Below are 23,756 nucleotides of genomic sequence, written 5' to 3'. Positions count from 1 at the left end.
TCCATCTCCTAGACTTGGCTGGTACCTACCCTGATGCCAAGCATACATACACACACACACACACACACACACACACACACACACACACACACACACACAGAAGAAGTGACACCTTTTGCCAAGAAGTTCAAAGTCTCATCTGGATATAAGAAAGGTACTACAGTGTACGTCTTTAAGGCTAGGGAGTCTGAGACAGTGGTAAACACTTCTTTTAGCCATTGAGCAGGGACGGGCCCACGACATGAGTTATACATCACAGAAAGACAAGATCCCGGATGGCGAGACTGGCAGAGTCTGCCCTAGTGAAGCTAGGAGCAGGTGGTGTGGAAATTAAAAAGCAACTGGAAAACAGAGGAAATTGTGGCATACTTCATTTGGACTGATAGGCAATTTTTGGTCCACTCCCCTGGAAATCACTTGGGGATAGCCGAGCCGATATTAAATGTGGAAAGACCCTTTCAGTACTAAGAGCCTGTGCCAGAGTCTCTGCTTAGCGGCATGTCAGCTTCACAGAGCCTGATTTAGTCCTGACAGGAGAGGCTGCAGTAAATCCTGTCACTTAGCAATAGGCCACAGAAGAGAGTACCTTCTGGAAGATGTAATGGGACTGCAGATGGTGGGACTTCTGGAGGACACGGGTGCGTGGAAGCGCTGAGATACGAAAGAGACCAGAGTGACTAAGTTACTCCTATCTTCCAGGAAATAATGTCTCAGTAATGAGATTCCAAGCCTTGGACTCTGGTAGGAGCTGTGAGTCTATTGACACTGCTACCAGAGAGTCTTCTAGCAATCTCCTGGATGTCTGTACCAGACTCCTGACCTTGCTCCATTAAAGCAGTGATCTGTGGTGACATGTGGGGAGAAGGGCTTAAACTCCAGGCTCTTGCTCACCTCATGCAACACCAAGCCCATTATGATAAACACTCAGGCCGTGGGCCTTCGGGCCACCTTGCGTTCCTTTTATATAGCTGCCTCTAACTCAGCATAACGTGCTACAATCTGTGAGAGAATCAGAATCCAGCTGTGTGTTCTGCTTCTTCTCTTCCCAGTTGCCATCATCGCTCATCTGGATTAGACAAAAGCCTCTTCCGTGTCTCCTACTTGGTCGTTGACATTTCTAGGATTTGAATGTGTCCCCCAGCATCCTTTGCTGATAACACCATCTCCAGTGCAGCAGTTGGGAGGCGGTGCCCACTAAGGGGTTCTGCTCGAAGTGGATTGATGGAGTTAGGGAGGGAGTAAGGCTGTGATCGTGGGCGTGAGTTCTAATATATTCCAACATGGTCTCTTTGTGGTTTTACTCTTGACTTCTCTAGTTTCCCATGGGCTGACACAGCCCGAAGGTCCTTGTCAGATCCATGACCTTGCTCGTGGACTTAACCGCTCCCAGAGCTAACAGATAAATACTTGTGTCTTCAGAACACGTTACTCACTCAAGTGTTCTGTAACAGCAACAGAATAGGACACCCCACATGTGTCAATCAAATCGGGACATGTTTATGCACGAACCTCCAATGATTCTCCACTCCAATAAAAGCGTAAGTTCAGCAGGTGAAGGCACTGATGGCTCAGCTTGACAGTGTAAGCTCTATCTTCATGATCCACACAGTGGGAGGAGAAAACCACCTGTAACCTGAACACGGGAGCCATGTCACTTCTCCACACGCATGTGGACGCACATACACACGAAACATAGTAATTATTTAATTAATATGCTCCTTGTCGCCTTCCTCGCCATCTAGCTTAATTCTCCTCTCACCCTTTCTGCTCCAGCTTCACTGGGTGCCTTGCTAGGCATCGGGTAGTCTCAGTGCTGATATGGAGCACAGAGGCAGAGGCCAGCAGAGCTGCCACAATGCAGAAAGAGCTGTCAAAGGTCAGGTTTTGTCACCGACCTTGAGGACGTCCAGTGCAGTGGTTGGGACACAGTTTGTCTGGAGGAGAAAGGGAACAACAAACAGGATATTTGCAGGGAGGTTGAACACAAATCGCATGTCTCAGAAAACCTTAGGGCAGCCTAAGCACACAGCATGCAAGGGGGGTTTTCAAGTGCACTGTTGATGGTGGTCTACTTATAACCTTCAGCTGCAAAAACAAAACGAAAACAAACCAACAAAAAAAAAAATCCATCTAATTCCTGAGCTCCATGCGTCACGTCTCTCATCTCATGAGTCCTCAAGTCCTAGCAACTGCGCTCTCCTCTGTCTCCTTTCAGGTTTCCTTATTCTAGCCATGACTTTCTAAAGGCCACCCAAATGGACCCTGCAGTCCTGGACTTGAGCACCTTCAAATTGCTGTTCCCTCTGAACAAAACATTAACCTTTTTTAACCTCTTTTGCCCACCCTCTTAACATTCAAACATTGGCTTGAATCAACCCAAACTTTTTCCATTTCCCAACGCCTCTCTTATTCCCAGTATACCCACATGCAGAACACATGCACGCCCACTCATCTGACTGAGGAATTTCTACCCTTGGTTGCTATAGCTCTGCATCTTTCAATACAGAACCACTTGGCCTGTACTAGAATTGTTACCTTTGTGCAGTCTCCGCCTGGCAGACGGCGAGTTCTTTGTGACAGGGACCGGCTCTTGTGCTTCAGTGGAACCCCAGTTGTCAGGCTCCTCTCAACCCCATGCATAATGAACAAGTGGCCGAAGGGATGACAGCAGGTGTCCCATCCACCCATGCAGGCTCCACATGCAGAGAGGTAAAGACAGGAGGACCAAGTTCACAGGAGATGAACCGGTGATGGGAAAGTCAGTGCGCAATGAGTCCAGGGAGGTGGGGTCAGGCATGAGAAACAAAGGGGAGAGGGACAAATGATAGACTCCAGGGCAGGGTAGGCTCCTGCTGGAGTCCTGATGGAGCTGTTGAGCTGGGTGAAGACACAGTAGCTGGGAAGGAGGTCAACTATTCCCATTAAAAAGAAAGAACAATTCAAGAAGCTGGGCCATCCTCTATACCCTCCAGTTTCCATAGTTGGTTTTTGCCCTGCCAAACTGGAATGAGGCCCCTGGAGAGCCTAACTGAACCATAGCAAATGTAGTAGGCAAGATGCAATTCCCACTTCGACTTTCTGCCCCCTTTTCCTTCAAACTTTCCAGAACATGCAAGGCATCCCATCACACTGACAATGAATCCTGGCTGTGCCACTCCCCACTCACTTGTGCTGGTTTTTCTCCTTTTTACAGTGGGACTGGTCGTAAGAGCCCCTGTCCTACAGGGCTGGGGCAGTGATGCAGCAAGACACCCAGGATGCACAGCCAATAGCCAGTAACTGCATCGCTGTTAAATTGGTGGGTTGTTTACAATGGAGCATAGGTTTGAGCTCTCCACTTCTCAGTAGCTTTGTGACCTTCAAGAAGCTGCTTTCACCCACCCCCTTCTTCCATAACACAGAGACAGTAATGGTCTCATATGAGAGTGTTATTAAGAAAAATAATGTCCTGAAAATGGTAAATCACTCAAGACATTTACTGGATTATAGTAAGTATCATCTAGATATTTGCAGAATGAATGCATTATTGTTTTTATTGGGAACTAGGAGTCAATAGCCCCCCTCATGATTTGCACCCCCCCAAACCATAACAGTAACTGCCACACACAAAAGGAGTATTGGAGCTCCCTGGTGCACTCCGCCCCCCAGTTAGTGACCTACAAGCCCCAGCTCTTTCTCTCTGCAAACCTTTCTGGCTTCACAGGAATCAAGCAGCCCCCAGCTTTCTGAGAAGGTCCCCAGAGGCTTGACAGTATGTAATAAAATGGTGGGTGGGAGAAAAGCCAGCAGAAAAGGGCTGACCCAGTGGGCTGGCTACTGCCCTGGGATCTATTTTCCGGTGTCAGGGAAGTTGCTGACTTCAGCCATTCCAGAGTGAAGCACCATCCATGGTCAGAGACAGCACCGAGCCTGGAACACGGCACAGCCGTAAATCTGCAAGCCGATTATTTAAGAGAACTGACTTTCTGTGTTGCGATATTAAAGCAAATCTGCCTCCTGCCTATAAATCAGCAGAGCTGTTTCCAGCTTCAGACACTCTGTTGGGCTGGCTGGAGACGCACATGCCTGGGAGGCACGGAACGAGAACGACTACGAGATGTACTTACCTCCTCGCCAAATGGTTCTCATGACCCTGCCTGAACTGCATACTCCTTCCCTGTCCCGTGACTTTGGGATCCCAGCATTGTCTAGGTAGCTTCAGAAACATCCCAGAACACTTGATGCTGGCACAGTGCTCTGGGATCAGATGGAATAGATAGCCTTAATCCGTTTAGAGTTCATGAAATCAAATAGCAAAGATATGAAGTGAATTTCCTTCCGAGGACCACACAGTGAGTAGGCAGAGTGTGGATTAGACCATGTCTCACAGCTCCCAACCCAGAGTTATTTCAATGACATTAAAGTCAGCCTTATCCAGAATGTCTTCATGTGAGGGCCTGGGGATATGGCTCAGTGGGTAAAGTTCTTGTCACACAAATGTGAGGAGCTAAATATAAATCCCCAGAATCTGTGTATAACCAGGCATGGCAGCTCATGTCTAGTAGGAGCAGAGACAGGATAATTCCTGTAAGCTTATTGGCCAACTAGCCTGACCACCCATGCGCTCTGTCATGTATGTACCCCCCACAATACACATACAAAGACATACACAGAGAGCATTTCTTCATATGTACGATCCTAGGAAATGGAAATGTGGGTAACAGCCTAGAAAAAAAACTATTTCTGCTCAAAATGCCCAATGGACATTGCCTTGGGCCTACCCAGCAGTGGATGATGCTTTCCAGTATGTTAACAAAACCCCCCACTGAATCAAACCCATCCTTGGGTTCCCATCACCAGGAACAAGACTAAGGGTCTTAGCATGATACACAAAAGTCTCTGTTCTTGGTCTTGCATTTGCCTTTGACTCTGTGTCCTGCAAAGACAGAACATGACTCTCACCTTACCTTTCTACCCTGGGAAAAGCTTTCTGTGATCTACCTCCCATCCCCAAGATGGATGGAGGCTCCCTTTGCTGTCCTTCCATCTCCTTCTACTTGCCCTCCTGCGACATTTCCCTTACTAGATCACTGTGCTCTGTGTGCGTATGTCCCTCTCCTTTATATGAACTATTTACGGGCTGGAAGACTGTACCATGGCTTTAGGTAAAACAGCAGGAACCCAATAAATACTCTTAGACTTGAATCCTCACCAGCATCCTACACAGGAAACGGTTTCTCAATGCTCTGTGGAGGGGATAAAAGCTCAAACACAATGAACAGATGCTTTGAAATGGTTGCCAACTAAGATACAACTGGATTCTAACTACCATGTTACATACCCTTCTCTCATTGTCTGGTTTTATCTTGGACACTTCATTGGAATGGCTTTTGCAATTCAAGTGAACACACTGAATGTAATCTTGCCATTGAGGGTCATCCCAGATAGAAAAGGGGATGTGTCCCAAGCATGTCACCCCTCCAGTCGGCATGCCTCCATCATCTCTAAGAGAAGACCCTGTGGTTACCTTTGAACAGCTCCTGCCCTGTTCATTCACCTCCTCAGAGGGGAGAGGATGACCAAGGGTAAAAACAAAGGCAGAATGTTTGTGTTAACTCACAGTTGTTGAGCTTAGCTCTGTGCCACTCACTTTCCAGAAGCTGCATCTAACTGCCACAGGATGATGAGGGTGTAGCAGGAACGCAGCAGGCAGCAAGATGACAGATAGGAACTGGTCGGATGAGCATTCTGAACCTAGAGCCCTGAGCCCATGTGCTGATCTCCCTCGCTCTCCTTCTCCCTTCCCCTCCCTTCTAAGCACTATAAAAAGCAAAAGACTTGAGAAAGGTACTGATTTTTTGTGAAATATTCCAAAAATGTTACTTTATGTACTTAGGGCCCTAAGTGATTTTTGTTTCCAAAAGTTGCTGACAATACATATATTCCTTGAATTTCAATGCAAAGAAAATAAGCATGCTGTGGCCAAATTCATTTATTTATCTCATAAAATGACTGTAATTTGGAAGTCGCTTGTGGTATTTTCCCCAATTCAGGTTAATGTCTTATACATGGCCCCTAGAAGGACATTTCTTGCAAAGACAGTTATTGGCTTTTTATTTAAAATGTTCTGAATGGGTGATTTGTGGGTATAACAAACCTAAATAATTTAAAGTGTCTCTATTTGCTGAGAACTGCAGTGGTTTTTTTTTTTAAAGCAGATTTTAAATCTTTAAGGTTTCAGGGATTAAGATAGATTGGACGGGGATTTATTTGTTGCAGGAATTTCTTTTTCTCGTGCGGCTCCTTTCCCAGCATCCACTCTTTCTTCATGCCTCTGTCTAGATCCTCGCAACATCAGATCTGGAGACCACTGGGCCCCCTGTATAATATGGGCTTTCAGACTTTCTTCATGGTTGAATCTTCTATGCAAGGTTTATCTTGGTGCTTTAGCAACACAACAGAAAGGCATAGCAGCCATGACGGGGCTGCATTTGCTTCTCAGCTTTTGATGCTTATTCAGAGTCTCCCAGAGCCCCTGAGCAGCACATGATGAAGTCAAGGGTGAGGGTCGATGCACCCAGGGTGCCTCTGTGAGCACAAGGCCGATCCAGCCTAGAACAGCTTGATTGACACCACATACCTCCCAACAGTTCCGGCTTCTCCTTGCTCTCGGTTTTTGTCCTCTTCATAAATCTGTCAGCCATCGTTCAGATTCCCATCTCTTAGCAGTGATGTGATGAGCCAGTCCTGCCCAGGAGGACAGCATGGAACGGCCCTCACATGTGGTGGTGGCCATACAGATGCTGGACCCATGTCACAGACTCTGGGCACAAATTCCTAGGGTATACCTGCCCTCTGCAGCCATCCTGCCTCAGCAAGGCTGGGTGAGCATGTCATTCCTAAGCCAGGCACGTTTTTCTGCAGTTCCTTTTCCAAAGAGCAAGTGGTGACAGTGCTTGAAATGCAAAGTCAGCAAAAGAGCAGCCACTCTGCCTGCAAAGGCCTTGTAGAGACCCCGCAGAGACCCACCCCACTGGCTCTGTCCCTGTCATCCTGGGAAGATGCTCAGCCTTTCCCTGGGAACCGCTATCTCCTATGCCAGCTATCAGCTACCACAAGACTTTCCTCAGTCCCCACAAGCCACATGGATTCCAAAAGAAACCAAGGCTTTTGGTCCAGTTTTGTGCTCTTCTAACAGCAGAGGCATCTAGTTACAGGAAAGAGTATTTGTCCCGCTTAACTCTAATGAATTTAGTTCTCGGTTTAGACAACACAGGCTTAAGAAGTTCCTTTTCACTGACTGGGGATACTGGCAGCATTTGATGCTTTGCTGTTTTGTTTACTACAGATAGCTGAGGGGACAAGACAGAGACACTTCTGCCTGTCATGAGCCTATAGTCTTAATTTGTCAACATGGCTAAAGAATTTTAGAGAGAAAAACAAAAACAAAGAAACCCCTTACATGCTGTTTCTAAGTTCTGCCTTGTGCAGGCCTAAGCGCCTTCATTGGGTGGTTTTCCTGGTAGGAATTAGAAGAGGTTGTATCCTTCTTCAGGTAGGATTAGAGGGAATGAGGCGCCTGATAGGGCAGAGAAAATGCCCTAAAAACACAAGATGACTAAATTGAAACTGGAACCCAGCTCCAGAATGGGCTCAAGATCTGCCAACAGGGGTAAGAATCCCTCCTCTTGGGAGGGCATGATATTTTCCTCCACCTTGACATGAAAGCTATGTCGATCTATCCTGTCCCCATTTCAAATGGGTAGACACACCATTTAAGGTCAGTTTCCTACACCCCCTCGATAGAGCAAGTAGCACTGTGGAATTATAGGTCTTGTCAGGACTGACAAGAGGAGTCTGCAGGGTCACACACGGTACAATCACAGCTTCAAGCTGCTCAGAGCTCTGACTCACTGGCAATCACCTTCCTTCTCCTCAGTGCATGTGTGCTTGCCCAGATATGCAAACTACTGAAAATCCCTCTAACACCTCAATGCCCAGGTTCTCCTGGGGCCAAGTGTAGTTAGACACATCCCAAGGCCAAACCGTCACTCAATAAAGAACAGCAGTAACCTCCATTGCCAGTCTTTGAAAACCATCTCGGGGGTATTAGAGAGTCCTAGAAACAGATGCGGGGACTACATGAGTTAGAATTCAAAGCAGAGAGCTCGGCCATGTTTGAGGGATTTGCTTATTAGCCATCATAGGAAGCAGGAAAGACACTGGAGCTTAGAACTACTATTCTCGAGATGGTGAAGGAAATGAAAAGGTCTTCCTGGGAGAAGCAGTGGGTCAGAAAGAGAGCCAAGGTAGGGCTGGGATAGAGACAGTGGGGAAGCCTGTACTGGGAACTGCAATGAATTAAGGCTGGCAGTGTGGAACTGCCTAAGCCCCATCCATTTCCCAAGGTTTTTTTCCTACTCTCCACCCAGTTTAACTTCCACCCACAGCATCTCCCTGATTGGTCAATCTGCCAGAGGTAGAAAGCCGGATGGCTAGCCAGACGGCAACAGAGCAGGTGTGCACCCCTCTTCTGTTCCCTCCCTCTTCAGTACGTCAGGTAGGCAACCTTCAGCTGCTACAGATGTAAGCAAAGACCTTTCAGAAGACTCTGGTTGGTTTCCTTCCATAGAAAATCCTTTCTCCAAGTTAAAAAAAAAAAAAAGAAAGAAAGAAAGAAATCCAAGTGCCTCTCATGGCAAGAATAGTTACCTGTCATTTGTGAGGCCCTGGCCTGGATCCCCAGAACCACAAAATAAATTAGCAAACAAAAATGCTGAGCGTGGAGCTAGAGAGATGGCCGCTTCACAACCCTGTATTGAGGAGCACACACACACACACAAACACAATTCAAGTGCATGCTCAAAATAATTTGTAATAAAACCTGCAGTATTTAAAGAAGCAGAAGCAAGTGGAGGAGGTTGAGGGACTTAGGGAAAGGGCCAGCAGGGGGTCAGAATTTGAGGGCAGTTAGTGGGTACTCCAGGGAATGACGGTGCTTTGTGTCTCTGCTAAGGCTTGGAGAAACTGAGAAAATTTGTCATGTCAATTTCTTATTAGCCAATATATTTGCTGCTGCTGGATAACAGTGAATGAGAATTAAAAATATCAAAATACTGAGGCCTTCAGGCTTACCAACCTGCACATAGCCCAGGGGAGGGGAGGTTTCTGGATAGTTTCAGAACACCTGAAAACAACAAAGACCTGGGGTGGAGGGCCCTACTGAGATATATATATATAGATATAGATATAGATATAGATATAGATATAGATATAGATATAGATATAGATATAGATATATACATAGATATATATGTATATATATATAATTTTTTATGCATGAATGACTGGAAGAAGAAATGAGTGATTGCTAGACTTGGCTATTAATCCATCAGCAACTCCATTTGAAAACTGAAAATGAGTTAAAAGCTCTAAGCATAAGGCTGAATGGCTCCAGCTCCACACCTTAGCCACTCATACCCTCCCTACTTCCTGACGCCCATCTCCTATCTCTGACAGCTGTGGATGTTGAAACGGTTCTTCCTACCATCAAAATCCACCTCCCTCAGAATCTGCCACAAATCACAGCTCTACCTTTTTTCTGGAGATAGTGTGAGCCTCATCTTCTTGAGGGAATCTGTCAAGGACTTCCTACCTCCGTCTCGAACATGGAAATCACATCTGGGTTTAAGACTGTGATACCGGAGCTCTGTTTCCAGTGAGAAGCCTGATTTCTCGGGTTCATGGGCGCTCTGCACAGAACCCATTGGTGCAATCTGCATCTCTTGTTCTATGATGTAAGTCTTTATATAGGGAGTTCAGTTAAAAAAAGAGAAAAATCGGACTCTCAGCAAGTAGGGCTTGAATTCAGTTTGACGTCTCCTGAAATATATCGGGTGGTTTGAACTCTGACACTTGTGAATATTAGCTTGCACAGTAAAGCCATCATGACTAATTGAATGCAACTACAGGAAGTTATTTGGGGGACGCCGGTGGTAGGGGTTATTGAGAGCACTGGTCTGTGAGGAAGGAGCCTTGCACGATGACTGAATGATTTATTAACCCCCAGAGAAGGTGTTACACACAGGGCAAGCCAGAGTTCCCTGGCAGGGCAGCAGTGGTGAAGAGCTCCGGCTTCAGAGTCATCTTATTTTGATGTTTATAACAACAGGGCTAAGAAGAATTCAAAGAGTGTCAAAACTGATTTAATAAGGCTTTTTTTGTTATATAGGTCTTCCTGAAATAGGGTCCCTGCCTTATTTTTTAATAACCAAACACTGTAGAACACGAGGACCCAGTTTCTTGCTCTGGCTGCACAGATCCTGTCTCCCCAGCCTCAAGGGATAAGCACAACTAGAAAAAACTCCAAGCCTTGGGTTGGCCCTGCAATACAACACCATCACCATAATCTTTAGGCCACCACTTGGGTTAACAAATCCAGTTGATTTTAATTCTATCCCAAATGTAATCTTTCGTTGCCTCCTGATTTAGTTTCTTAGGTTCTCTAATGAAATATAAAGAGGTCCCTCAAATCCAGTGACAATTTCTATTTCAAGTTACTTATTGAGCAACTGGATTGAACTTGATGCCAATCATTACAATACTGCACTATAGCAAAGATCTAAGCAATGAAATGCTTCACCCCAGAAATGGGTAGCACCAGGAAAGGTGAGCATCTTGACAGAGGTGCTTGCATATCTCACTCAGCAAAATAGGTAGAAGAGGAAAGTGGGCAGTTCCTGAGCAAAGGTGCAAAACTGTAGTTCTACAAGACCGGTAATTTCCAAAGGTCTACTGCAGTGGAGTGGGGGATTTTAAAAGACTGTTCTGTTCATATTGCCAGTCTGCTAGGAGGATCTTAAGTTCAATCTCAGTGCACACAAGCAGTAACTACACATAATAAGGTTTTGTGTTAATTACCCATGATGACCACTTCACAGTGCATGTGCACGTCAGAACATCGAGTTGCACACCTTAAACACATACAACTCTTATATGGTAGTAACATGTCAATGAAGCTGTTAAGAATAAGAATGTAAAGGGATGGGGAGGTGGCTGCATGGTTAAGAACACTTGCTGCTCTTGCAGAGGACCCAGTGTCCTCTTCTGACCTCTGAGAGCACCATGCATGCATGTGGTGCAATACATGCAGTCAAGACACTCTTTTTTTTTTTTTTTTTGGTTTTTCAAGACAGGGTTTCCCTGTAGTTTCTAGAGCCTGTCCTGGAACTAGCTCTTGTAGACCAGGCTGGCCTGGAACTCAGAGATCCGCCTGCCTCTGCCTCCCGAGTGCTGGGATTAAAGGCGTGCGCCACCACCGCCCGGCTCAAGACACTCTTATACATAAAATAAAACAAATTCTAAAAGACCACAAATTTAAAATAAAAAATATAATAACAATGCTTGTCATCTGAAGTAAGTCTTCTGGAGCCCCAGAGATTGAGAGAGCAGGCTCTGAAGGGCACAGGTTGACAACAGCTGAAGCCTAGCATGATGAAGGCCAATGTGGAGCTCAGCAGGGCACCCTTATCTTGGCAACTATCACAGCGGAGAGCCAATAATCACAGTCTGAAACATCAGACACCTCTAAACCAAAACAGGCCAAAGACAGCGCATTCATATCAGAAAAATTACAAATAGAGCTTGCCCCAGCTCTGTGTGTCAAAAGGTACACCGTTTCCCTCTGCTTCCCCACTCAAACCATGGCAGCGCCATTTCTAATTCAGTGTTAGGCTGGGAAGGCTGCAAATTAATTGCAATTATGCCTTTTTTGTGCCAAGTGATAATTTACTGCAATTAATTATCAAAAAAAAAAAATCTACTGCTGTCAATTATGAAGCATGCTCCTGAGGGGGGAGGAGCTATTTGTGAGCCCAGGGAGTCTGTGACGAAGTTACGTTTTTGCTCTCTTTTTCCCCCCCTTTCCAGTTAAGTCATTGTAATTTGTTTCCATTGTGCCAAACACCACGGAGAAACTAAAGATGTTACTCTAACCTCATTCTTAGTCTAAGTATTACCTAGGCTCGCCCTGCCCTATTGTGCCACCTGCAATGGGAACCGAGGGAGACACACTTCAGAGTTAATGAGTGCAGCTGTGGTCTCTCATATGGCAGCACTTGTGAAATAACCTCTTCAAAGTGCCATTACCACAATATTGACAGAGTTATTTATAGTACCGCACACGCCCCCCCCGCCATAACAGAGGGCTTGTCACCCGCCACAAGCTTACGATGCTCTCACGCCCTGGCCTTCATTCAGAACCAGGGAGGGGGACAGCAGGTAGAGTCCATCTCACAGGGGACCTTCAAAAGATCCCCGAGAAACTTTGCCAACCTGAGTCTGATCATCATTAATATATCCAGAGACTGAGGGACAATCTGTACTAAACAGATCCAAACTGAGCCCAAGTGCCCCAGCATCCAGACCCTGCTGAAAGGCAGGCATATGAGACAAATCATGGATGACTTGATTCACCACAGTTCTGCTGGGACACAGGACCTTCAGGACGTGACATCTGTGTTTGTGAGGCAAAGAGATTCCTGGGCAGACAGGCAGTGTCAGCAAAGTTCCTTCACGACACATCTCATGCTGTTCTACTCACCAGACAGGCTAGGTTTTGTCAGCGGGAAGACCAACCTATGACCACTGGCTGGGTGCATGAGTCCCAGGACATCTAGGGATGAAGCCCAACACATGTGTGGATGACAATGTCATATCAAAATGAAACTTGTAACATTTCTGATTACAGTGAAATTATCATTTGCATATTTGGGGTAGTAAATATTAAGGTCTTTGTGGGTGAAGAGAATGCCCTGTCTGTTTTTCATTAGCTCGGTGCTGACTATGTTAGTAGCAACCACCATGTACATTTTAGACATCTTTGCAAAAACTAATCAGTGTGGGAGGCACACTTCTAGGCTGTTTAAGACATAGGCATGTAAGTCCGTGTTTCTCCACTTAAGAATATCGCAGAGTAAAACGAGAGATCTTTACTTTTGAGAGTCACAAAGGCCTTTGCTAATCTAAAGGAAATGCCTTTGGACCACTTTTCCCAGAAAGCAACAGGTTATCAGGACAGAATACTGAAATCCAACTTCATGCCAGGAAACAAGAACAGGAGTTTTGGACACCGTCTGCCAGCACTGGGTGGGGATGCTGAACACAGGCCCCAGGCCTGCTCTTCTTTGGCTGTACATTAATCTGGGTAATAGAGAGAGAACTGAGTAATTCATAAGGCCTCTGAACAGAGATGCGTGCCCTACCCAGGACCTCCCCACCCAGACAATAGCAATGAGTGAGACAGAGGGAGAATAAGTGGGTGTGGGACCTGAAAGACCCAGGGTAGGGCACATTTGAACTTAAGGAAACATCACTTCTCAGCTTGGTGCCTTCCCAGTAGTGGGCCTGCCTTTCTGGTATACTTAGGGTCAGATCGTAATTCTGTATAAGCTTAGATGTGGGTCAGAGTTTGATTTTTCTTTCCTACCTGGATTCCCATTCTATTCCCTCAACCCTAACCTTCCCACTCTTACCACCACCCCTAAACCGTCTGTGGAGAAGACATAGCACTTGTCGATCAAACCTATCAAGCAAATAGGTCAACGTCTTGCCAGCCCTCCCCAGTGACCCAAGGACAGCAGAAAACAAGAGAGAGGGTAAGGCAAGGCCAATGTGTAATCTTCCTGTGAATCCATATCTCTGTTTACAAACAGGCTTTCCTAAGTGACCCTGGCTCTGAAGGTGTAAACTGGTGTGTTTTCCCCACGTAAACCCTGCACACTTTCTGTTTTGTGGACCCTCAGCTATATCTCACACCCCTAGAGGGAGCCAAGGCATGTGCCTATCCTATAGAAAGAAGGTTGCCACTTAGGCTACAAGACCAAACAGCTGTGTGGGGGCAGAACTTAACTCAGCCCAGGCTTCCTCCTGAATCCCATGCCTGCATTAGTAGTTTCTCTTGAGGCAAACTCCTGTAGGTGAGAAGCTTCTATTCACAGAGTGCTTTCCTGAGAGACAGGCCCGTCATAGGACGTGGTGGGCTTGGGGAACTAGAGGAGCTCAGATCTCAGTCATGTCACATCCCATAGTACTTTTTCCTGGGAGTCTCAGCATCTTTGTCTGAAAAATGAAGGGCTTAACGTAGACCTGAAATTGGGATTTCTAACGCCCTCTAGGTTCTGAAATGTTCAGAACCACAGGGAACACAAGAATCCCTCCTCCACCTGAGGACATTTTTACTTTAAGAACATCAGTTGTGTTACACTGTCTCAAAAAAAAAGAAAGAAGAGAAAAAGAAAAAAAAGAAAGAAAGAAAAGTCAGCTGTTCTTGGGCAGCAAAATGTGTGCCCTGTCTGAATCCACTCTGTGGTGGCTAATTACAAGCCCTGGCTGTCTACCACACTACCAAAGAAAAATGAAATTAAGGCTATTTCTGTTGTTAATTTATGAAGTGACCCCTTCTTCAAAAATATTTTAAATGTTTATAATAAAAATCAGTGAAATTAAGTATAGATACATTAAGCCTTTTAAATGTATGTATTGTGTATTTTAAATACAAAAATCAAGCTATGCATCCTTGGCTGTTATTGGCTCTCCTTCTGCCTTTCACATCCATCCTAATGCCTGAAGCACCGCAGAGTGTGTAAAGTCACAGGACCAGCAACCCACGGGTGCAGGTTCCAGCACCTGAATGAAGCTTTCAAGATGGCATCTCTGCACTGCTCCTTAACCCTAACCGAAAGTTCCTTACCTCATCTCCACAGCTGGATTTTGTTTATTTGTTTGTTGGTTTGTTTGTCTTGGTGTCCCAATGAGATTCACTAGGAATACTTAAAAATGATGGATTAGGGGTTATTTACAGCAGAGGCAGTTTACCAGGTGGCTACACCATGGAGAAAATGTAACTCCTTTCCCCAGCAACCATAACGTGTCCAATAGATCCTCAGAGCTCAGTCTTGAGCAGGTTTTGTGCAGGTAATGACAGCTGCTAAGAGTTCAACAATGTAACACCATGTCCTGCCTGGGAGACTGAATCCCATAACTCTCCATCCCTTCTTCAGGGCTTGTGTCTCTTCTTTGATGATCCCTGAGCCTTGAAAGTGGTGCTATTTATGTCTCATTTAGAGATAAGCCCCCAACAGTCATTTCTTCTCAGCACTTAGATTGATTGTGAGTCTCTGCAGGAGCCACCCATTCACTGTGAAAAGAAGTTTCTCTGACCGAAGCTAACAGCAGCACTGATCTATGGCATAAATATAAGTATGTAGGAGGTAATTTGACAGGTATACCATACACATTTAGCAAAACAACAGCAATGTCTTCCTCAGTGGGGCCTACAGCCACCCCATAAACAGCCATGAGAAGGCTTTCATAACCAGCCCCGAATCTCTTCCTGCAAGGCAGGCCTCAAATCTGGTCAGACAGAGTTGGTGACAACCATCACCATCATGCCACTATTGCACCATCTGGCACATCTTGCTTGACTGATTGCCTCATAGCAAGCAAAGTCTAGGATTGTTGATGACAGCTCTAGTCTAATAGCCTGACTAGCATCTTTGAGCACTATGAAAGTGAGGGAGGAAACACCCAGCTTAGTTTCAGGTTGATTTCTCCACACCCTAAAGTCAAAGAGTGTAGGGTCTCTGGCAACCAGGTATAATTACATAGTTCTAGTGAACAACCCATTGTCGTAGTGCTAGTCTGCATTGTTTAGGGAGTCAACAACTCATAAGGAAGTAGAGTACTAACCCGGCACTGAGATTTTCATTTTGTAACTCTGGCTTCTGCAAATGGTTTTATTCATCCCCTTGCCCCCCAAGGTGCCTTTGTTAAAGCTCTTATTTATTTAAGTTTTTGTACACATATTTACCATCACAGCTGTTCTTCTGTCTGTCTGCATTCTCAGAATGGTGATTCTGTGAAGTCATGCCCTTCCTCGGCTTGCATAAAGTCAGAAGGAGGCAAACATGGCAGATATCTGACCAAAACTAGTGACTCCAAGTAAAGAGAGCTAGTGGTGATATTCAGTTCCTTCTATCCTGATGTCCACTCTATGTGACTGAGGGAGAGATGGACGCAAAGGAAATAGGAGGGTCCCTTCAACAGCTGATGTGCCTACCTCCAGCAGCACACTTTCCATACTTTACTAAAACTTTTACAGTTTATTTGCCTACTTCTTCTACTACAGTGCTAAGTTCTTGAAGGTATTTTTGTGTTCCTAAGACCTATCAAAATGTCTAACATAATGATTTAACATTTTTATATTAAATACATTTCTTCTTCATCCTTATTTGAGTATATTAAATTAACATAAACAGAATTATGACAAGGGGGCATTTGAGATGCTGGATCATAAACATAATTATTTATAGTTATATATTTATAACATCAATTGCTCGGTGTCTGCCTTTACTATCCCAGTATGCTACTAGCATCTAGCACAGACCCTAACACGTACATGATGAATAAGTATTTTCTGTGTAAATAAATGAGTAAGGGGAATGAACTATCAAGATTCTTGTTGCTGTCAGTATGTTCCACAAAGCACTGTGGCTCCACTGCTTTCTCAGCCTTTCCTGCCGGACTCCCTCCTCTAAAGCAATTGCTTCATACTTCTCTGGATCACAGCATTCCTGGAGCATCTAGAAATGTTGAAAGAAAGTCTGACATAAAGCTCGTGAGCCTACATGATAAACCAGACTGACAGTTAAATCAGAGAGGCCTTTTTCATAATTTAATTAAACTCCCTTAAAAATAGACATTAGTCAAGGACAACTTTATTGATTGCATCTAATTGCACATATTTTCTTACACTTTTACGGAGGCCTATTTTTCAAGCTGCTTGAAGGCGGCTCCCATTTCTGAAAGGGGATATATGCTACAGTTGGGTTTTAATTCATTACCTCTTGGACATAATGTCATTCCCTGGCTAGTACCAATCTGTTACAGAATGTGATAGTGTAATTACTTATGGGACTCCCATACTACCGTACTGTATCTAAGTGTTAGCACCTATAAAATCCTACCTTCCGCTCACTTCATTCATCAGTGACTTGACAAACCTTATTGGCCCCCTATTTTGTATCAGAAATACAAAGATGAACGTTGTACAGGACTGCTGTTTATGGATACAAGACAGTCGGAGCAGTAGCTGAATAGCTAATTTAGTATTATGTACATAGACTATTTGGAGGCCTATATAGAACAATAGGATATTCCAGAAGATGCAGCTGTCTTGTAGAGAAGGCTTCTCAGATGGACATTTGAGATGGCCGTTAGAAGGAACAGGAGTTGTCCAGACCAGCATGGTCAGATGAGAGCACTCTGGACAATAAAACCATGGGAAGCAAGTCTCGGTAAAAGCACTGAGTGTCTTGGGTGCAGAAATGAGGAGCAGATCATGCCAAATGGGCAGCCAGGGACTACTGAGAAAATCTCTTCCACGGATCACTAGCTTGGCCAGCTTTCAGTTCATACTGAAGTCATATGAAGTCAGTATGTGGGAAAGGAACCAGAAAGGCTCCATGCTTCCAAATAAAGCCAAACTTCACTGGCACCTCCTTCCGAGCCTATCACAGACCCATGAGAACCCCCAGATCAAGATTAGAATTATATGGAGAATTCACAAAACTGAGCAACATGGTCCTTACAGGAAGGCAGGACACAGTGGAAGGGGCGTACATGAGCCTCCCCACCAGTCATAACAACTGCCATCTAGTAAACCCATGCACCTGCTTTGATATGCAGCAACTGTTCCCTAACAGCCCTGCAAAGAGGGAACTGCTTCCCTGCTTCAGAGGCAGCACACTGAGGCTTGCAGTGTGTGCTCAAGCCAGCCTGGCCTGAAAGAGGCAGAGCAAAGTCTCACACCTGTGTTTAGGACATCCTTCCACACCTCCATACCGCACACCTACCATCTCAGTCTATGTTCCCATTCACAGATGAAGTCAGATCCTTCTTGAATTGAATGAATTACCAGACATCGTTTGGAGGTGGCTTTTGGACTCTGGTTTATTTCATTGAATTTAACCAGTTCGAACCCATGTTACTCATTACCAAACTACTCCATGCTTCTCCAGAAGTCAACTCTAACCCCTACATTGACACTCATCCAGGTTGTTGCCTATAGACGGAAGTTTCTGTCCCACCCCATCCCACAGTCGTTAGTCCCAAAGAAACACACAGAGGCTTATATTAATTACAAACTGTTTGGCTTATTAGCTCAGACGTATTATTAGTTAGCTCTTACAACTTAAATTAACCCATAATTCTGGTCTATATTTAGCCACATGGCTTGGTGCTTTTTCTCAGTAAGGCCTTCTCATCTTGCTTCCTCTGCATCTGGCTTGTGAGTGACTCTCTGCCTTTCTTCTTCCCAGAATTCTTTTAGTCTGGTCATCCTGCCTAAACTTCCTGCCTGGCTACTGGCCAATCAGCATTTTATTAAACTAAGTTGAGTGACAAATCTTTATAGTGTACAAAAGTAGTATCCTACAGCATTTCCCTCTTTTTTCTTTTCAAAACAAAAACTCTGAATCTAATCTCCTTTGTTTAGCTTTTTCCTGGCCATTATCCACAAAACCTTGTAACCAACACTCTAAACAAAGACAAATATCCATAATCCATTTTTGGTAATGTGGCAGTAGTTTTCTAGGGTACTTCCTGCTGACTGGGGACTCTGATAATCATATGGTGACCCAAAGCAAATTTGGGATTATGGTCAAGTACTGACTGGCATATTCTGTGAGGCTGGATCATCTCAGCCAATACTGTTGAGGTTGCTATGGATGCAGAACTCAGAAGAAACTGCAACAGAGGTGCTCTGAAACATTGGATCATCGGGGTTATCCATTCCCATTGGAGATTTTTCAGGGAGTCTTCCTTGATCAAGCCTTATTTTTCTTAACCAAGAATAAATCCATAGCTTCATGGCTCCCCGTTGGGGTATTGAACCTTAATCTCCCACGAGACAGGGAGCCTAGGAACTGGTTGAATTTCTGGGTTGCTGGTGACTCTTCCTTTCCTCACTTGGCCATATCGCTTGTCACCCTGCAATTTCTGTTTCTTCCCTACACCTAATTCGCTAAGTCATGTTTTCTGATGAGTGTGGACTATATTGTACTCATGGCTAAGCTCAGGACTTGATATACTACCTGGCATATACTACTGGTTGGATGAATAAAGACAGTTTTGGTTGCACTGATCACAATCAGTCATGGCATTTAAATAGACATATTTAATAAAATTTCCAACAAGCTACTCACAAAATGTTTTCTAGATCTGCAATTTTTGGCACAGGTCATTAACAACTATGTTTCCAGTCAACTATCCCTGAGAAATGTTGGTGCTCCTGAGGGATTTTTCCTTGAAAGCAGGAGATTGGGCTTGGGGTCCCATTGCCTCCTGGGTAATTAATTATTCAAGCATCACCCATTGTCTCTGAGGTGAAGAGACTGGTTCAGTCTCTATCAGTTCCAACTTCAGACCTTGCCCAAGAGCAGACTTTGAAGGTGGAATTGAAAAACGGTTGGCCATGGCATACAAGTAAGAAGGTGGGCTACTTGGGGGATGCAATTGTCTTGTTTATTTGCTTGTTTGTTATTGATCAAACCAAGGGCCTTAAAAATGCAAGGCAAGGGCTCCACCACTGAGCCATATTCTCCAACCTATTAATTGTCTATGATTGCTACCACAAATCATTAAAAACGTAATAACTAATACAAATTTATCATATAGTTCTATAGCTTAGAAGTCTAGTTGGGGGGGGGGGTGTGTCACAGAATATAGATCAATGTATTTGCTTTCCTTTCCAGGGTTTCTAAAATAGAATCTGAGCCCAGGTCTTTTCCAGGGGTCACTGGAGAAATACCCCTGCCTCTTGATCTCTTTTCTATCTTCAAAGTCAACAACCCTGCCATCTCCTGATCTAACTCTCTTTTGCTACCTTCCTCTTCTTCTTTCAAGGATTTCTGTAATTTCATGGAGTCCGCTTAAATAATCTAGGATCATCTTCCTTGATTATTCCCCTTTTTCATATCATATAACCTATCACAGTCCCTAGAATTGTAGCGTGCACATCTTTGAAGAGAGCATAGTTATGCCATAGCCACATGGAGGGCACAGAGTGAAGAGGGGGGCATCATGGGATGAGGAAAACAGCCCTGCTCACTGTGATTTGGAGCTGTAGACCTGGCTCTACTCATGCATACACTAGCTTGTGAGTTTGAACTAGCACTTGTTTTTGAGTATGAACTAGCCATGCGACATCTCTACAGCTCACTATGTTCCTCTTCCCCCCAAGGGGGAAAATGTGGGAGTTAAATGTTTTTAATTAATGAAGCAGTGCTTGGCCAAGAACGGGTAATTCATGAAAGAAGAACAGCAAAAAGTTATCTTGTTGGATCAGTGGGAGCCAGGGGAGGAATGAAAGGAAACATGGACAGAGAGGTAAACAGAATTCATGCTGTGAATAGCCTTGGATGCCAACTTTTTTTTCGTAGGCCATGAAATGTTATCAAAAGCACAGGCTGGAAAAAGTGAGTGACTTGAGCTTTTTCCAAGCCAAGAAGAATGTTGGGTGAATTTAAATGAGTAGCTTTGGCTTGCAGAGTCCCTAGGGACAGGTAGGCTAGGCCCCTCACATCTAGATTTCACATTTTAAGTCAATAAGATGAAAATAAATCCCTCAATTCTGTTGCTGCCAGTGGTGAACAGCATGGTGCCCGCTAAGCACTTGGTTCATGTTCACACATAATTTTAATTCTCCCTTAACTTGAGATTCATGGATTTTCAATTTACCAACATCTGGAACAGTAAGAGCATTGGAAAAGCCATCCTGGGAACTTGCCACTTACACAGTGGGGCCTCAGTAAACATTCGTTATCAAAAACCCCAAGCCTAAGAAAAGGAGGATTTGGAAGGCAAAGCCAGTTCTTTTTAAGTGGAACGTAATTTGAAGAGTTTAGCTGTGACAGATTGTAAAATGTATTCTGCAAATGAACAGTTGGTGAAAATCATCAGCTAAGGTTAGCAAGACGTCCAGGGGAGGGGAAGAAAGTCGAAGTGTGCTTGAAGGGGGTGCTTTGGCTTTGTGTTCATTTTGTCAGGATTAAACACACACACACATACATACACACACACACACACACACACACACACACACACGGGCAAGTTCTAGTTGGAATTATCATGTAATCTCCTTGGGCACTCTACGAGATCTCTGGTGTGTACCGTGACAATGCCATCAAACATTCCGAATTGGCTTTTTTTGTTCTGAGACAGGGTTTCTCTGTGTAGCTCTGGTAGCTGTCTAGGAACTTGCTTTGTAGACCAGGCTGGCCTCAAACTCAGAGGTCTGCCTGCCTCTGCCTCTTAAGACTGGGATTAAAGGCGTGTTTCACCAACTACCCAGATCCTAATTCCTCCTTAACAAGATCAAGATATTATTTTGTAAGTCCTCCTGCTGTCCAGCTACTTGTATGCAAACTGATAAGTTGTTATAATGAAAAGAATAGTTTTCTTTCCTTTTTTAAACTTCTTTCTTTGAAAACTGCATACATATATAAAATACATTGATTATTTCATTGTCTTCGCACTCCTATTAAAGCCCCTCTACTTCCAACAGGCACCCCTCCAATTTTCATGACTTTTGTCTATTTGTGTGTTTGTTTTGCCACCTGCTGACTTTATATTAGGGTTACATGGATAAGCAAGGGCAGGAAGGCTACTTATGGGAACATGGAGAACTTATGGTACTACACCATGGAAGAAAGCAAATCCCTTCTTCCAGCAACCACTAGCTTCCAAGAGCCCCGTAGGAGGCATGGACCTCATGAGTGCCTCCCTAGTTCATGATGTTGACAGCCTCCGTACAGGTCCAGTGCGGATATCCACAGCTCCACAAGGGCCTGTGTGCGATGGCCCTGTCTGTCCAGTGTTTCACAGAACTCCTCCGCATTCTTTGGAGCTCACAGTCTCTCCACTACCTCTTCCCTACTGTAGCCTGAATCTTGGAGAGGGGTTGATACAAATGTCCTGGTTAAGGCTGAGCATTCAGCAGTCATGTCTCTCAGAATTTTGACAACTGGGAGTCTCTGTATTAACTGCTACCCACTGCCAAAAGATGTTGCTCTGACCAAAGCTGAGAGCAGCACTAATCTATGGGTATGAACATAAATATTTAGAAAGTAGTTTGATATCATATGCATTTAGCAAAAGAACATAGTAGGTTCTACCCTGAGGCCTATGACTTTCTCAGTCATGAACTTTGGACTGGGTTAACAGTGTGAAATACCTCCAGTGGGCCAGGCCTGAAATTCAGTAGGAAAGCAGTTGGTTACCCCTACCTTAATCATGCCACTATTGTCCTAATGGGCATATCTTGTGTTGTGGTCTGAGGCTTCAAATCAATCCAAGCAGATACAAGAGGTTACCACAAGGCAAGATTTAATGCAGGGAAGCACAAAAGAAGGTGAGGGTGCGGGGAGGTGATCAATCAGGCTGCAGAACAGACTCGGGAGCTGAACTACAACACCCAGTGCAAGCTGAAGCAAGTATTTAAGCACATCACAAATAGTTGTTGCCAAGTTACAGTTACAATTTTCACCAATCACGATTTAAAGTTTAAGGCTTCCTTCAATGTTATTCCATAGTCAACCGATATACAATGCAAGGTTTTCAGTCCAGCCAATGAGATTCACTTGTTCTTTCTGTTGCTGGGAATAGCCACAATGCATCGAGAGCACTCAAACTGCATAACGACTGTTTAAGGCCAAGGTAGATGAGCTATCGAAAGGTTCTTAGCTCCCTTAGGGCCTGGGAACTTGAACTTTGTTTCGCCCTCCAGGTAAGATGGAGTCTGATGTCAAAAGGGCAGTACTTAGGGCAAGGTGCTTTTGCCTGTTCCCAACACGTGTCTGGCAGATTGAGATTGCAGCCTTCAGGGTTCACAAAGAAGTGAAGACTGTTAATGATCCCCTCCACCCACCAGGGGCAGCCTTCATAACAACATCTAGCTCTATGAAAGCCAACGGCTAGGGAGGAAGCTTCCAACTCAGTTCTCACTTGATTTCACTGTGTCCTACAACCAAGGTGTGTGCTGTATTCAGCAATTTGTTATTACCATCTAGTTCTGGTGGGTACCCAAGAGCAGTGGCTATAGCCTGTCTTGCTGTCTTGCCTCTGAGGTCTGCCTGAACAATTCATGGGGACGTGGCCCACATCTGGTACTGAGATTCCCATCTGATAACTCTGGGAGGAGAGTCAACCACCTACCCAGAGCGTCTCTTTTAAAACTCTGAAAGGAATACTTTTTAATCAAGTACTCCCCAAGATTGTAGAATATTAAATGAAAATGATGCTTCTTGCACCAATCTGTTTACAAAATGAGTTCTGAGTTCCTGACTTAGAACATACAACAAAGACTCAATCACGTTCCATAATGTCATTGTTTCCTCCAGAAAGTTCCCATTAATATTTGGATTTGCTGGGCTGGAGAGATGGCTCAGAGGTTAAGAGCACTGGCTGCTCTTCCAGAGGTCCCGAGTTCAATTCCCAGCAACCACATGGTGGTTCACAACCATATGTATTGAGATCTAGTGCCCTCTTCTGGCCTGCAAGTATACATGCAAGCAGAACACTGTATATGTAATAAATAAAGATTTAAAAAAATGTATTTGGATTTGCTTGTGGGCAAAGGGCAAGGGAAACAGAGAGGATATTTGTAGAACTCTCTAAGTTGGTTCTTGGTGGGTATTAGTTCATTCAATCTTCAGAGAAGA

Source organism: Arvicola amphibius, chromosome 6 (assembly GCF_903992535.2).
Source record: "Arvicola amphibius chromosome 6, mArvAmp1.2, whole genome shotgun sequence".
Taxonomy (NCBI): domain Eukaryota; kingdom Metazoa; phylum Chordata; class Mammalia; order Rodentia; family Cricetidae; genus Arvicola; species Arvicola amphibius.
Note: the sequence above shows the minus strand (reverse complement) of the source record.